We start from the raw sequence: 17,889 nt of genomic DNA on the forward strand, positions 1-17,889 counted from the left end.
CAACAGTAAGTGTAGTGTTATGTTAAAGTTACTGTAGTGGCAATTACCTATGAAAAGCCATTTGCACAGGAGAGATCCGTCCATAATGCATCCACAAGAATAATCTTCCGAACGTTACTGTTGTCAATTGAAGTTCCCCTTTATTGACCCCAACATATAACGCCCTGTAGTGTACAAACAAGCTAAAATCACCCTTGACAGACAACATATACACACCACATTATATGAAACATAAACCGAAACAGCTCCTACAGTTACAACCTGTTGTATTTACTGCTGTTCTCATTAGCTTAGTACAAATCTCTTACCCCATCACACACACACACACACACACACACACACACACACACACACACACACACACACACACACACACACACACACACACACACACACACACACACACACACACACACACACACACACACACACACACACAAACACACAGACTTTCCGTCTCTTCATAGTCCCCGCTGTTCCATAAGGTGTATTTTTATCTGTTTTTTAAATCAAATTTTACTGCTTGCATCAGTTACTTGATGTGGAATAGAGTTTCATGTAGTCATGGCTCTATGTAGTACTGCGCTCCTCCCATAGGTAGGAATGACTTTTGCTTCCCTCCAGGCCTGAGGACCTGGTGAAGTCACACAGAGATCGCATCTCTAAAGCCCCCAACCTAACCAACAATGAGCTGTTCTGGAGAAGCTACAACAGGTACACACACACACACACACACACACACACACACACACACACACACACACACACACACACACACACACACACACACACACACACACACACACACACACACACACACACACACACACACACAGTCTTGTACAGCTAACCTTGTGGGGAAACATAATTCAGTCCCATTCAAAATCCTATTTTCCCTAACCCTAACCCGTACTCTTACCCTAACCTTAACCCTAACATTAACCCAAAAACCTAACCCTAACCCTAAAGCAAACCCCAGCTCCCAACCCTAAAACTAACCCTAAACCTAATCCTGACACTAATTCTAACCTTAATCCTAAACCCCCTAGAAATAGCATTTAACCTTGTGGGGACCAACAAAATGTCCCCAGTTGGTCAAATGTTTGTTTATTTACTGGACTTCTGGTCCCCACAAGAATACACACACACAAATACACACACACAAATACACACACACCTACTAGTGTAACCTCCCCTTCCTCCTTTCCTCTCTTACAGCCGCAGGGATCTGATCATTGACCGTAACAGCAACTTCAAGTGTATCACTCTTAAATCAGTAGTGACAACAGTATGGGATATGTCTCTCACTCTATCAATCTCTTTCACTCTCTTTCACTCTCTCTCTCTCTCTCTCTCTCTCTCTCTCTCTCTCTCTCTCTCTCTCTCTCTCTCTCTCTCTCTCTCTCTCTCTCTCTCTCTCTCTCTCTCTCTCTCTCTCTCTCTCTCTCTCTCTCTCTCTCTCTCTCTCTCTCTCTCTCTCTCTCTCTCTCTCTCTCTCTCTCTAGCTCTCTCTCTCTCTCTCTCTCTCTCTCTCTCTCTCTCTCTCTCTCTCTCTCTCTCTCTCTCTCTCTCTCTCTCTCTCTCTCTCTCTCTCTCTCTCTCTCTCTCTCCCTTAGGTGTCCCGTGATGCTGGTGGTTGGGGATCAGGCACCTCATGAGGAGGCTGCTGTAAGTCTTCTACATACGTTAGACCTCAGTATGGATCTACAATTAAACCATCGAACACAGGTAAATTGAATATCGTGGTATGCTTTAATAAATGTGTTATTCTGTTCTTGTCCACCAGGTGAAGTTCAACAGCAAACTGGACCCAACAACAACCTCATTCCTCAAGGTACTCAAGCTCTACTCATCCCTTTGATCTGGCATAATAGCCTTGTTTATACCTGCTGCTAACATGCATCGTTTGTTCTGATCTTGTCCACATTCTGATTGTGCCCACGTTTTCAGAAGTATGGTATTAAAATGTGTCTCATATCCGGCCACTGTCTGCATTGCCACCAGATGTCCTGGTCCCTCCCGATATGCATATTTTTTTTACAGCCATTCTTCCAAAATAATATTGATTTTAAGACACATATTGATGCCATAAGTCAACGGTGCCACCTGTCAATGATTTTAGAAGGCAGGATAATTATGATTGAAATAGTTTCACTGTCCATATCCGTCTACACAATGCATGCCTGACTCCCCCGGAGGTGGTCAGGAAGATGTGATCACGTTCGGATCACAATGTGTCTTTAATCTTCTACACCTGTCTGAAAATGTGGGCACAATCAGAATGAGGACAAGATCAGGACAACAGATGCAAGTTAGAACCAGGTATAAACAGGGCTTTAGTTGCTGCCACGTAGCTCTGGCATTTGTATCAAACCTCTCTGTCAATGCAATACATCCTAACCTTTCTGTCATCCTCTTCTTCCTCAGATGGCCGATGCTGCTGGTCTTCCCCAACTCACCCAGGTAACACATTTCACACTTTACTGTGTTACGATTCAGATACACCACACAATATTTATCTATACATTACATATACATTACGTACAATATAATGTATCTTCTTATGTCTGCTTACAGCCCAGCAAACTGACTGAGGCGTTCAAGTACTTCATCCAGGGGATGGGCTACAGTAAGTTCTCCTCCGTTTCTAATCTGTGGCAATGAGGAACTACTGTGACCTGTAGTGCTACTGTCTCTCTATATCAATCTAATAACCTTCCCCTCTCTCCCCTCCTCTCTGTGTCCCCTCTCTCTTTTTCGCCATCTCCCCCCTCTCTCTTTTTTCCTCTCCATCTCACCCTCTCTCTCTCTTATACCCTCTCCCTCTCTCTTTTACCCCCTCCCTCTCCCACAGTGGCATCGTCCATTATGACCCGTCTGTCTCGTTCGCGCACCGCCTCACTGTCTTCCTCCTACTCCATGGACGGGGAGCGTCAGCGTTCTCGTACCCTGTCTCAGAGCTCTCAGGGCGGGCAGATGCCCCCCAGCCCCTCCCATACCATGGAGGTGTCCTGCTGAAGAGAGAGAGAGAGAGAGAGAGAGAGAGAGATGGAAGGAAGGAGAGCTAGAGGGATGGATGGAGAGCTAGAGAGATGGAAGGAAAGCAAGAGGGATGGATGGAGAGCTGGAGGGATGGATGGAGAGCTAGAGAGATGGAAGGAAAGCAAGAGGGATGGAAGGAAAGCAAGAGGGATGGATGGAGAGGAAGAGGGATGGAGAGCTAGAGGGATGGATTGAGCGCTGGATGGATGGATGGAGAGCTAGAGGGATGGAGAGCTAGATGTATGGGTTGTGGATGAGAGTGGGATGATAGCATTTGTCACTAACCCACTCCCACATCTCTTAACCCTGTCATTCCCCCAGACCAGCTAACAGAAAGAGACAGAGACAGAGGGAGAGATATGCAAAAGTAGATATAGTAAAAGTAGAGGGACAGAGGGAAAATGAAAGACCATTACTAAAACACTGTCTTCCCACAATTCATCTCATTCTAAAACACTGTCCTCCCACAATTCATCTCAACCTCATCTATTCATCTCTTTAGAGAGAAAGAGAGAGAGAGAGATCTTCACCTAGACAGCGAAGGATAGGGGGAATGGATAATTGAAATTAGGAAATGGAAGAAAGGCAGAATTTAGGAACGAGGGAATATAGAAAAAAAGGTAGCAAGAAAAGGGCATTTTAGGGGCATCGGCCAGTCCTCTCTCCCTCCCTCATTCGGAAAGTCTGTCAGCCAATAGAGCTCTTTAACCTATGGAGTGGGAGGGGTCTGTAGTGACCTCACCGTAGTGTTAACCAATAGTAATAATTATGATAATGAGAAATATGACTATGATATTAATGCTATTAATAATTATACTGACAATGATGTAATAATAATGTTATAACAATGTTTCTCTTTAATTTTAAAGTTTGAAATATTATGAAATAGAAGAAAAGACTAGCAGAAATACTTATAATGAAAATGTGTGTCTGTCAACTCCTTTAATCAATTTGTTATGATTTTTTGTATTGTTGCTTTTTGTAACTTGCCTCAGTGAAGGGGTGAGGCTTCTCATTGGTCACGTGAACCTTAACCATAGCAACAGCCAATGAAAGTCTACTTCCTCCTTACTGTTGCCGGGTAGATCATGTCTTCCATTAGCCCTGTTCAAGTGACACATTTTTGTTCCCATGAGGGGATTGGGGTGGGTGAGTAAGGGGGGTGTGCTTGTTTGACTGTGTGGAGCATCTGCATGCCTGATCTGATTTCAGCCAATGTGAATATAGACGGAATGTTTCCTTTTCTTTTGTATACAAATATGGGTTTGTTGGGGTTTGTGTGTGTGTGTGTGTGTGTGTGTGTGTGTGTGTGTGTGTGTGTGTGTGTGTGTGTGTGTGTGTGTGTGTGTGTGTGTGTGTGTGTGTGTGTGTGTGTGTGTGTGTGCATGTGTGTTTGAATTAAGCTTTTGGGCAAAGATTAGCAGATGACGATGATGAGGATGGATGAAGATGAGTGACAATGTTATATTGAGTTAACTCCTACACTAGTAAATCAGTAACAAGTGCTTCCAATGCTGCTGGCAGTCCCAGACTCAGCCAGCAGGGGTCACTGTGTTTGTCCAGTAGGCTTTATGACGACATACATATATACATGTAGCTGCATGCTATGGAGTGAAGTTCCCCTCTAGCTACAGATCTAGGATACGCTTCCCATCCACCAATCCTAACCTTAACCATTAGTGAAGAAAATGCTAAACTGACTCAAGATCAGCATCTATGGGGCAACTTCCCCCTATTCCAGCCTGCATATACCTCACTACTAACATACTGTAGTCTTCATCAAAGAGATAAGATAGCAAATACCTTGTTGAACAAGCACACTGTACATGTTGTGTGATAGCTAGATGTAGGCATTGCATAGCCCTATAGTGATGCACCGATCATGACTGACAGCTCAGAGCACCAATACCAAGTCTATGACTTTGACTGACAGCTGAGCGAACCAATACCATGTCTGTCTGTTTGACTGTCAGCTGAGAGAACCAATAGCATGTCTCTCTGTAGTCAGGAGGTATGTGGAGTGGACAGTACTGGACTAGAGTATAGAGGTATCCGTATAGAAAAGGGAGTGTGAAATAAGTCATTATTGTGTGACTCTGTGTGTTCCAGGGTGTTTGTGCGCGTTTGTGACTGTTTATGTGCCGTGCAAGTGTGTATGCATTTGAAAGCTCTCATACCTTCTAAGCACAATTTAAGAGGCGAGATGAGGAAAGGATAGAACCCATCCCCTGTCCCATTGGACCTTCTTATAAATCAACAATGAACCAGCCCCTACACTGCCAACTCCCTAACCCTAAACACTACACCCTAAACCTAGAGGGTGACTGTCCACACTCATCAAGTCATACTATAGGAACCCTTCTCTGTATGAATCTCAGAACAGTTAGAGGTGTTGTAGACTTGTCATATACTCAAAGTCTAAGCTAATAGCAGTTTTATAGGATTGTTTTATAGGATTGTTTTATAGACTTTATACACGTTCAGTGAAAACTGAATGTTAAATTGTCAATGTGATCTACATATAGTAAAAGGTTATAGACTAAAAGTACATCCATGTGAAGCTTAACACTGCCCTGATCCTAACCAATGGACTGAACACACTGTTATATGACCCAAATACAGAATACACTTGGAGAGCTGTGTGTATGTTTTCGAGTGTGTGAATGTGTGTGTGTGTGTGCGTGCAATGTGTGTGTTTGGTTTCCGTAGTTCCGTGCAATCATTAATATGGCTTATATTACGTTTAAAAAGTATTACTTTGAATTTTACAATCCTGTTTGCTCGTTTCTTTCCGATTCTCTTCAGAGTTCCTCCCCTTCCTCTCTTTTTATAGTAGTCTGGTTGGATGGTTGTTGATGAAGACACTGAGGATAGGTCGGTTGAGAAGAGTATTGTGATGATGGGGGTGATGATGATGTTCCTAGATAATAACTGGAACGTTATGTTGATGATATTAAGGCTCCTCCTAGTCTTGCATTGAGAATCAACCAATCTGGAATGGGAGCCTCGAGTAACACAGGGGAAATGGGTGGAGCCTAATAGTTTACCAATAAAGGGAGAAGGGGGGGCTTACTGTTTGAGTTGAGTGTGCTGGACTGTGTGAATGTACGCTTGTCCATTTCTTCTTTTGTTTTTACTCTCGTTTTTCCTTCAATCATACTCTTTTATTTTCCTCTTTCATTGTTGACCTTTTAGTGTTAGTTTACTGCCTCAGTGTGTTCACAAGTTAGACAACAGTGTGTTAGTTCTTGTGTAACTTTTTTTAGCAACAGCACTAAACAAATGGGAGAATAATATAAATAATTAACAAAACATTTAAAAATAACAGAATACAATCAAATGTACTTGTGTCTAATTTGTCTGTGTAATAAAATGAACAACCTAAAACATTAATGAGTAGTAATAAAAGACAAGAAGAAATCTTGACTATGTTCTTTTCTTTATTAGTCCAATTTGTGGTATTCAAAATGACATTGGAGTGAGTTTACATCAGAGAGGACATTGGGAATTGCTTGTACAAACGTGTGTATGAATGTCTACTGTGTTTAGGCTATGTTTTGTTTCAGAACGACTTCAACCAATCAGGCGTCTTCTGCTGTACTTATCCATATACTTGTTATGTTGCCGTGGTTCACCTGGTTGCTAACCGACACAACCCACCACACGCTGCATTTTCCTACAGAGAACAATAGTACTTCCTGGCATGGCAAGAGAAACCCAACTCCTCTCTCTGTAAAACCTGTTATCAGTGGCGGTTCTAGATTGTATGGCTCCCTGGGCTAAAAAGTACCATTTAAATCAAATCACATTTTATTGGTCACATACACATGGTTAGCAGATGTTCATGCAATTGTAGCGAAATGCTTGTGCTTCTAGTTCTGACAGTGCAATAATATCTAACAAGTAATCTAACAATTTCACAACAACTACCTTATACACACAAGTGTAAAAGTATGAATAAGAATATGTACATAAACATATATGGATGAGTGATGCCCGTGCGGCATTGGCAAGATGCAGTAGATGGTATAGAGTTCAGTATATACAGATGCGATGAGTAATGTAGGGTATGTAAACATTATATAAAGTGGCATTGTTTAAAGTGACTGGTGATACATTTATTACATCCAATTATTCATTATTAAAGTGGCTAGAGATTTGAGTCAGTATGTTGGCAGCAACCACTCAATGTTAGTGATGGCTGTTTAACAGTCTAATGGCTTTGAGATAGAAGCTGTTTTTCAGTCTCTCACTCCCAGCTTTGATGCACCTGTACTGACCTCGCCTTCTGGATGATAGCGGGGTGAACAGGCAGGTTGTTGTCCTTGATGATCTTTATGGCCTTCCTGTGACATCGGGTGATGTAGGTGTCCTGGAGGGCAGGTAGTTTGCCCCCGGTGATGCGTTGTGCAGACCGCACTACCCTCTGGAGAGCCCTGCGGTTGAGGGCGGAGCAGTTCCCGTACCAGGCTGTGATACAGCCCGACAGGATGCTCTCAATAGTGCATCTGTAAAAGTTTGTGAGTGTTTTCGGTGACGAGCCAAATTTCTTCAGCCTGATGAGATTGAAGAGGCGCTGTTGCTCCTTCTACACCATGCTGTCTGTTCAGTTTGTTTGTGATGTGTTCGCTGAGGAACTTAAAACTTTCCACCTTCTCCACTACTGTCCCGTCAATGTGGATAGGGGGGTGCTCCCTCTGCTATTTCCTGAAGTCCACGATCATCTCCTTTGTTTTTTTGACGTTGAGTGTGAGGTTATTTTCCTGACACCACACTCCGAGGGCCCTCACCTCATCCCTGTAGGCTGTCTAGGCGTTGTTGGTAATCAAGCCTACCACTGTAGTGTCGTCTGCAAACTTGATGATTGAGTTGGAGGCGTGCATGGCCACGCAGTCATGGGTGAACAGGGAGTACAGGAGAGAGCTGAGAACACACCCTTGTGGGGTGCGTCCAGGACCCAGTTGCACAGGGCGGGGTCGAGACCCAGAGTCTCGAGCTTAATGACGAGTTTGGAGGTTTCTATGGTGTTAAATGCTGAGCTGTAGTCCATGAACAGCGTTCTTACATAAGTATTCCTCTTGTCCAGATGGGATAGGGCAGTGTGATTGTGATTGCGTCGTCTGTGGACCTAGTGGGGCGGTAGGCAAATTGGAGTGGGTCTAGGGTATCAGGTAGGGTGGAGGTGATATGATCCTTGACTAGTCTCTCAAAGCACTTCATGATGACAGAAGTGAGTGCTACAGGGCGATAGTCATTTAGTTCAGTTACCTTAGCTTTCTTGGGACAGGAACAATGGTGGCCCTCTTGAAGCATGTGTGGACAGCAGACTGGGATAGGGATTGATTGAATATGTCCGTAAACACACCAGCCAGCTGGTCTGCGCATGCTCTGAGGACGCGGCTAGGGATGCCGTCTGGCTAGGGATATACACGGCTGTGATTGTAATCGAAGATAATTATTTTGGTAGATAATGCGGTCGGCATTTGATTGTAAGGAATTCTAGGTCAGGTGAACAAAAGGACTTGATTTCCTGTATGTTGTTATGATTACACCACGAGTCGTTAATCAGAAGACATACACCCCCACCCCCGTTAGTACACATTCTGTACACATTCTGTACTGACTGTAATTTTTATTCACCCCAAAATAATAAATATATTACAAAAGATACAAAATATCAGCATAATGTAGACGTCTTTTAAGTTAACCTGTTTGGGCTGCAGCCCGACACCGGTACAGTTATGACAACATCCAGCTCAAGTGCAGGGTGCGAAATTCAAAAGCTATTTTTTAAAAATATTTAACTTTCACACATTAACAAGTCCAAGACACCAGATGAAAGATAAACTTCTTGTGAATCAAACCAACATGTCCGATTTTTAAAATGTTTTACAGGGAAGACAAAATATGTAAATCTATTAGCTAACCACGTTAGCAAATGACACCACTTTTCTAACTCCATCAGTTTCTTACTCCATCAGGTGCTATCACAAATTCGACCAAATAAAGATATAAATAGCCACTAACCAAGAAACAAATTCATCAGATGACAGTCTGATAACATATTTATTGTATAGCATATTTTTTTTCGAAAAATTTGCATATTTCAGGTATAAATCATATTTTACATTTCAGCTACAATCAGAAAGTGCACCGAAAGCAGCCATAATATTTACAGACACCAACGTCAAATAGCTAATTACTCATCATAAAACATTTCCGAAAAATATATAGTTTGCAGCAATTGAAAGATAGGCAACTTGTGATTCCAAACAATATTTCCGATTTATTAAATGTTTTACAGCGAAAACAAAATGTATCGCTATATTAGCGTAGCCACAATAGAGAGACACATTTGGGCGCCCACGACCCGTTCACATGCACGACAGATATATGAAATAACATCATAAAATGAGTCTTACTTTGGCTGATCTTTCATCAGAATGTTGAAAAGGGTGTCCTCTGTCCAGATGAGTCGTTGTTTGGATTCAGAATGAGAAATATCCCTCTTCATTTACCATTTCCAGTAGCCGAGTGTCCCAAATCTCTCAGACGTAAACACAGTCATACGACGGAACACGGTAAAACTCCCGAATAAAGTTTCAATAATCTGATTAAACTATATTGAAAAAACATACATTACGATGATATGGTCACATGTATCAAAAAAAATTCGAGCCGGAGATGTTAGCCGTTCGTTACGAAGGCAAAACAGAAGTCAATCCCACTTCCTTCAGAGTACCGGAAGTGGACGCTCACGTCAAAGAAATAGGTTTTTTTCCACCACAGACAAGATGAGCACAAAAATTTCTTCTCTGACATCCTCTTTACACCAATAGGAAGGCGTATAGAGTGTCAGCAGACTCCTAAGTGTCAAGACCATGTATAGGCATCAAGTTGAAAAGAGCATCGATTTCTGACATTTCACTTCCTGGTCAGGAAAAGTGCTGCAGAAGGACTTCTGTTTCACTCAGAGAAATAATTCCAACTGTTTTAGAAACTAGAAAGTGTTTTCTATCCAAAAAGAATAATACTATTCATATTGTACGAGCAAGATTTGAGTAGGAGGCCGTTTGAAATGGGCACGATTTCACTGGCTACTCAACACTTTGCCTTGCAGCCATAAGAAGTTAACCTACATTATTGGAAATTCCCCTCACTGAGCTCAGGACCTAGTCAATACAATCACAGAAAACCTTTATGTCACCTCAATGAACGTTAACCAAATCAATAATGTGCTAGTTAGGTTGTAATCGTTTTGCTGCAGGCTACACACATTATCATGATGAAACTGTGTGAAATTATATCCAATGTTATGTAAGCTAGTTGGACAGAAAACAGAATATTGTCGCCCTATGTGTAATAACATAGCAAGCAACATAGCAACATAGGCTAACAAACATAAGTGTTATACTATTTAATTACATGCATAATATTCTATTCATAAAGAGAAGACGTAGCTGCATACCTTTATCTTTGGTGTGTTTCTCCTCTTCTTCTCTCCTCTTTTTCATAAACTGGACACCTGATGGCTTAGACCTTTTCTTATCCATGTGTTGATTTGGCACTGGAGCATCAATACATTACCCATCCCCCAACACTGTCAACCAAGAGTCAAGACTACATTACCCATCCCCCAACACTGTCAACCAAGAGTCAAGACTACATTACCCATCCCCCAACACTGTCAACCAAGAGTCAAGACTACATTACCCATCCCCCAACACTGTCAACCAAGAGTCAAGACCAAACCAATTCACCTTGGTGGTGTGCAGACTGGTTTAATATTATTCTTAACGATATCGCACAAACCAGAAAAAAAACTGCAACAATATGTCTGTGAAACTATATATTCACAGTATTATGAATGAATTGTGGATTATTTGGTAGCATTTCGTAGTGTGACTGATTTTACTAATTGCATTAGTACTGTACAAAGTTAGAGGTGCGCGATTTGATAGATTCCTCCACTCCCCCTACCTCGGGCTTCCAGTGGGGAGACCTGAGGTCAACCTACCTCCGCCCCCCCTCCCCATCCCGTACTTCTGAGTGGGAGACCTTCCCAGGCAGTAGCCTGCCACGCTCACAAACTAGAACCAGGGCACCCACTCCGACAAGGTTAATTGACCCACAGTCCCACACGGTGACATGATATCATTGATGTGACGTGCAAATTGTTAGGATTTATGTTTATGCATAATAGCCTGTTAGCATATTGTTTGAAGATGAATATTGTTTTGTTACACACACACACAAACTATACAGAGGGTGGTGTGTGTGTAGGTGTAAGGACTGACCAACACAGGCCATAAAAGCTGTGGACAGTCTGGAGAGGGAAGGGGTGCATCTCTCTAGACCAACCAGGAGATTAGAATACTAGACGGATCTAATCTACCCAGCAACCAGATGTGGACAAAAGGAACGTGCCAAGGGGCTTAGCAAAGGCGGGGCAAAGTCTAAACCGCGCCCAGCCTCTACTGTGATAGGCCAACAGACGCGTTGAAACTACGTCATCACGGTATAAGAACAGCTGTTTACGTACTTCCTGCCTGTTCCCTGTTAACCCTGCGTGGTGATACAGCGAACCCGTATATATGAAAATTGCATTTGCCATTCATTGTTTGCGGTAATTAAACATAATTAAAGAAAGTTAGCAAACCTTGCTTTTTATTTATCCTGACACCGGATGTGTTACACGCAGCGTTCACATGGTGACCCCGACGTCATCCGGGTTTAAGGAACTCACTGTACATTGACGAGCTAGCTAATTTACAGTTACTGTCGTCGGACGGCGTTACTCACAAAGACCGGTCTACAAAAAAAAAAAAGAAAAGGTAAGCAGATACCTATTGTATTAAATACTAAAGTTCTGCACATTGGCATTATCCAAATTTATTTTGTGAGACGCTTGTTCGATGTAAGTTACCAAATTCCTTATATCCAATATACGAATAGTCTAAAATGCCGTGGACCAGGTAATGGCAAATGCAATTTTATTTGATCAAAAGTTCTAAGATGCAATGTGTAAGTGAAATGTACTGAGTGGATGTGAAGACGAGTGTGGGAAAAATGAGAATAGTCGGGGACTATAGAGGTTAAATTACCATATGATAACGAATGCAATGCACTGGGTAGAATAAATCTACCAGTTTGTGTGAGGATAGGTCGACGAATCTATTGGTATGTGAGGTGTGAGGTAAACGTGGATATAACGACGAAGGTTGTGTCTAATAAGAAAAATAAGTTTGCCGTGTAATTGTGGTGCATTGGGTATTTAGTCGGTGTACTAATACCAAGATTGAATGTTTTAAAAGGAAGTGTCAGGGACACAGTTCATATGGGACAATTTGCCTAGCGAATGAAAGTACGTAGAATATTTCAGATGGAAACTGTATATTCCTAGGGGATCCACATTGCAGAATTGAGTGTATTAAAAAGGTAGATTTAGGTTGAAAATTTAAAATAAAGATATAACATTAGGTTGATCATTTAAATTAATTTACACACATACGCGAGTATACGCACGGGATATATAATGTCTCCAGAAATAGAAAGGTTTTTGAGGAAGTTGAAATCTGTTCTAGAGAGGGATAATGGTAAGGAGAGGAGTGATAGAGAGTGGAAGGAGGGGCTCCCAGTCGACGGGGAACCCGGTGGAATGTTTGGGTGAATCTAATGCCCAGGGTAGAGAGGAATGTACGAGTTTGAGAGTATGGATGTAGAAAGATTACAATTAATGATAAAGTTGATACAGCAGACGGTAGAGAGGCTAGACACGGCTAGAGTGTGGTTGTCTGAAGCCAGAAAAAGAGAGGGAGAGTTACGAAGGGGTTAACTTGCAGATGCTATGGAGAAGGCAAGATAGGGAGGCGCAGATAAGGGTTGGCTATGACGGAGAAGCTTTTTTGACTGCGGCGCCGGAGACTCGGGTTAGTATCTCAGCCTTGGTACCGAGAGACTAAAATACATTCTTGCGATATAAATTTAGCCAGGTACATGGGGTTTTAAAAAGTTGGGAGTGGAGAAAGTTGAAAAGTTGATTTTACTTTTACGATAGTTAATGTAAAACTGCGACAGTATTTGGGATACACAATAACGTTATGCAAATGTGTTTGACCGTTCAGGTACACTATTTACTGTACTTCGGGCAGTATAATTTTGATTGAGAGATGTTGATTGATGTTGTAAATTCTATTCAAGATCCAACATTAGTGATACAATGGTGATAAATTGGTTTTGGTTTATCGAAGCAATGATGTTGTGACTGAGAAGGGACAGAGAAAATGGTTTGTGTCATTTAGAGGGAAAATGCGTGCATTATAGCTTTGAGACACTTTTCAGAAGTTGTTAAAAGTTCCAATTTAGAATTTTTAAAGTAGCTGGATATCGTCAGGGTAGTCTAAAAAGATGCTAAAAACTAGCAACAAAAATGCTAGGTGGCCATCACGGATTGTTGGCGTTTACTGGACTGTATTTTACTATAAAATAGGAAGGTCAGAATAGTTTAATCGTAAAAGTTTATGATAGCTAATGTTAAAGGGACAGTTATAACTACTAGGTTTTTTTTGTAGTAAACGTTTGGGTTAGAGGGGGATTTCTAAATTTCCCAGCAAAAAAATATCTTAAAGGGATAAACACACATAAAAGTGGGGGTATGATTTCCAAAGTGACTTTTTAGGGTTGTCTGATCAACCTCCTTGAAAAGCCACTTAAACAGAAATGATGGTCTGTGGCATTTGTTGCCCATTATTGGCCCAGCTATTGTTGATGCTAAGCAAACTGCCTGGATCAATTATATTTACTATAATCAACAATGAGTTAACCACACCGCACTTAAGGGGATGGCTGAACAATCGGATGCCACCTCTCGAACCGCTAGACAAAATAGGCTAGCACTAGACATGATTCTGGCCAACCAGAGAGGTGTTTTGTAAGATGTTTGAAGAACAGTGTTGTACGTTTATTCCTAATAATACCAGTCCGGATGGGAGCAATTCAAAAGCTCTGAACGGGTTGGAAAAGTTCTGTGGAGATAAAGGGTTTTGCAGGTGTGGAGGAGGATGGACTGTTCCCCTGGCTGGATGGTTGGTTTGGTAAGTGCACTACATTGATGGTTACTGGATTTCTGACCCTAGTAGTTGTATTTCTTATGTTAATGTGTTGTGCTGCTTGCATCATACCTTGTCTAAAGAAATCTGTTACAGATGTAGCGAAGGCTGCTGGTATGATGCCTTTGTTTGATACTCTGGATGGAGATGCTGATACTGAGTCAAACTACAGGAGAAAGATGGGTCTGACTGAGGATGACCCTTGGTTTGCTGTGGGTGAAGTGGTCGTATAAGAAAAAGAAAAATTAATAATAATAAAAAGAAACAATATACTTTTTATCCAGGTCATTACATTAGTCCTCCCTGTTGTGAAGGTTTGAAGTTCCCGGGTGGCAAGGAGCCCACCTGGTACAAGATGTATAGAGGGAGAGACTAGAGGGTTTAATTTTTTAAATATATATTCTGTCTGTAATCATGTTGTTGTGATGACACCCTGGGGGGGTGTCAAAAGGGGGAATCTAAAAACCCCACTGATGTTTTTTATATTCTGTATGTAATCATGTTGTTGTGATGACACCCTTGGGGGTGTCAAAAGGGGGCATCTAAAACCCCACTGATGTTTTATATATTATTTTGCAAAAAAAAAAAAAACTATCCTCCTGGTTGAAGGTTTCATGTTCCTGGGTTCAATGACAACCCAGTATATGGATATATAAGTTGGTTACACCCCATGAGGGTGTAAAAAGGGGGAAATTGTTAGGATTTATGTTTATGCATAATAGCCTGTTAGCATATTGTTTGAAGATGAATATTGTTTTGTTACACACACACACAAACTATACAGAGGGGGGTGTGTGTGTAGGTGTAAGGACTGACCAACACAGGCCATAAAAGCTGTGGACAGTCTGGAGAGGGGAGGGGTGCATTTCTCTAGACCAACCAGGAGATTAGAATACTGGACAATACCATCTTAGGAACTGTTTCAGTGTAGAATCGACAGACACAAGACGGATCTAATCTACCCAGCAACCAGATGTGGACAAAAGGAACGCGCCAAGGGGCTTAGCAAAGGCGGGGCAAAGTCTAAACCGCGCCCAGCCTCTACTGTGATAGGCCAACAGACGCGTTGAAACTACGTCATCACGGTATAAGAACAGCTGTTTACGTACTTCCTGCCAGTTCCCTGTTAACCCTGCGTGGTGATACAGCGAACCCGTATATATGAAAATTGCATTTGCCATTCATTGTTTGCGGTAATTAAACATAATTAAAGAAAGTTAGCAGACCTTGCTTTTTATTTATCCTGACACCGGATGTGTTACACGCAGCGTTCACAAAATGAGAGATAGAAAACCGATCGCGCAAATGTCACCATTCCGATTTTTTTTGTGCGGGCGCCTCATGCTGCCCCCTGCAAGACCCTGGGCGGCTGCCCATGTCGCCTATACCTAAATCCGCCGCTGCCTGTTTTTACTTAGTACCAAATACATTTCTCTGTGTGAAACCAGGGTCATGTTCATTCGGATACCTGATGGAAAACGTTTTGAAACGTATTTGTTTTGCAACAGAAAACGAAAATGGGCGTTTCCTGTTGTCCATGAAGTCCATTCCCTGTTTCAGTTTATATTTCCTCCATTTGGTGTCTAATGAACACAACTCCTGGTTTCAATAACTGGTCAGGACAATCAGCTAGATCCAGCGTTTACATTACATCCCTGTTATAATACCATGTCAACATTGACACCCATATTCTAGAGAGTCCCACAGAAGAGCCTGAGTGCAGATTTGGCCATTTCACTGCATGATATCATCTGATTATTCAAGTTATTGATCAAAAAGAGTGATATGAAATAGACTAAAATGAACCATGTTTGACACCAGGAGAACCTTGGAAAGGTAATAAGAGGAAACCCATCAAGATTTTGAAAAGGCCATAACTGCTCTGTGGGAAGTCTGGGAACAGCTCATGTAGAAGGTAAGAACCAACAAGTACAACATAGATCTGCACCTTAAATAGACACATTCAATTATCAATAAACATGTGTTAAAATATCTTTATTGTGTTTAGTCTTCAATATTGTTATGTTTTTTAATTTCCAGGCACTTGACAATGCAGGATATATAGACCTATAATTAACAATACATACCTGTAGATAGGGTTTAAAAACTGGGTAACTTTCCACAAATTCCCAGATATTACAGATATCCTGGCTGGAATATTCTACATTTCCTGCTTATTCTGGGAATTACAACCAGGATTCTGGAAAACATGTGATTTTTTTTTTTAAGTTACCAGATTTTTGCAACCCTAACAATATATGAAACCTTTAGAGACCTAGAATACATACAATCATTTACTCAGGTTCGTTCATAAGACATTCATAACATTGTTATAGGCACTATAGAAATACTTGTTGTATTTTTGGTCACTTTTCGAGATGGTGCGTTTGTTGTTTTCATAATTGTTCTACTCTGCCGGTGAGCGTACACCTGTAAAAAGAAAACCACCACTACAACAGCCACTACTACAACCTCCATCTCTCCTACTACAACCTCCATCTCCCTACTACAATCTACATCTATCCTACTACAACCTCCATCTCTCCTACTACAACCTCCATCTCTCCTACTACAACCTCCATCTCTCCTACTACAACCTCCATCTCTCCTACTACAACCTCCATCTATCCTACTACAACCTCCATCTCTCCTACTACAACCTCCATCTCTCCTACTACAACCTCCATCTCTCCTACTACAATCTACATCTATCCTACTACAACCTCCATCTCTCCTACTACAACCTCCATCTCCCTACTACAATCTACATCTATCCTACTACAACCTCCATCTCTCCTACTACAACCTCCATCTCCCTACTACAATCTACATCTATCCTACTACAACCTCCATCTCTCCTACTACAACCTCCATCTCCCTTACACACCACCTCCATCTCTCCTACTACAACCTCCATCTCCACTACTACAACCTCCATCTCTCCTAGTACAACCTCCATCTCCACTACTACAACCTCTATCTCTCCTACTACAACCTCCATCTCCACTACTACAACCTCCATCTCTCCTACTACAACCTCCATCTCCACTACTACAACCTCTATCTCTCCTACTACAACCTCCATCTCCCCTACACACAACCTCCATCTCTCCTACTACAACCTCCATCTCTCCTACTACAACCTCTATCAATCATACTACAACCTCCATCTATTCTACTACAACCTCCATCTCTCCTACTACAACCTCCATCTCCACTACTACAACCTCTATCTCTCCTACTACAACCTCCATCTCATCCTACTACAACCTCCATCTCCCTTACACACAACCTCCATCTCTCCTACTACAACCTCCATCTCCACTACTACAACCTCCATCTCTCCTAGTACAACCTCCATCTCCACTACTACAACCTCCATCTCTCCTACTACAACCTCCATCTCCCCTACACACAACCTCCATCTCTCCTACTACAACCTCCATCTCTCCTACTACAACCTCCATCTATTCTACTACAACCTCCATCTCTCCTACTACAACCTCCATCTCTCCTACTACAACCTCCATCTATCCTACTACAACCTCCATCTCTCCTACTACAATCTCCATCTCTCCTACTACAACCTCCATCTCTCCTACTACAACCTCCATCTCCCCTATTACAACCTCCATCTCCCCTACTACAACCTTCATCTCACCTACTACAACCTCCATCTCACCTACTACAACCCCCATTTCTCCTACTACAACCTCCATCTCCACTACTACAACCTCCA

At 41.9% G+C, this 17,889-nt stretch overlaps 2 long non-coding RNA genes and 1 pseudogene across 2 annotated transcripts; all 3 read left to right on the forward strand.

Annotated features, from left to right (window-relative positions):
* The window catches only part of LOC120030487, a 304,236-nt pseudogene that overhangs the window by 147,951 nt on the left and 138,396 nt on the right, over positions 1–17,889 (forward strand).
* LOC120030166 lies at positions 688–1,670 on the forward strand. The gene is made up of 3 exons (XR_005473634.1): positions 688–714; positions 1,219–1,257; positions 1,617–1,670. It is a non-coding gene; the product is annotated as an uncharacterized LOC120030166 (long non-coding RNA).
* LOC120030165 lies at positions 2,442–3,064 on the forward strand. The gene is made up of 3 exons (XR_005473633.1): positions 2,442–2,463; positions 2,578–2,629; positions 2,855–3,064. It is a non-coding gene; the product is annotated as an uncharacterized LOC120030165 (long non-coding RNA).

This window comes from Salvelinus namaycush, chromosome 36 (genome assembly GCF_016432855.1).
Source record: "Salvelinus namaycush isolate Seneca chromosome 36, SaNama_1.0, whole genome shotgun sequence".
Taxonomy (NCBI): Eukaryota; Metazoa; Chordata; class Actinopteri; order Salmoniformes; family Salmonidae; genus Salvelinus; species Salvelinus namaycush.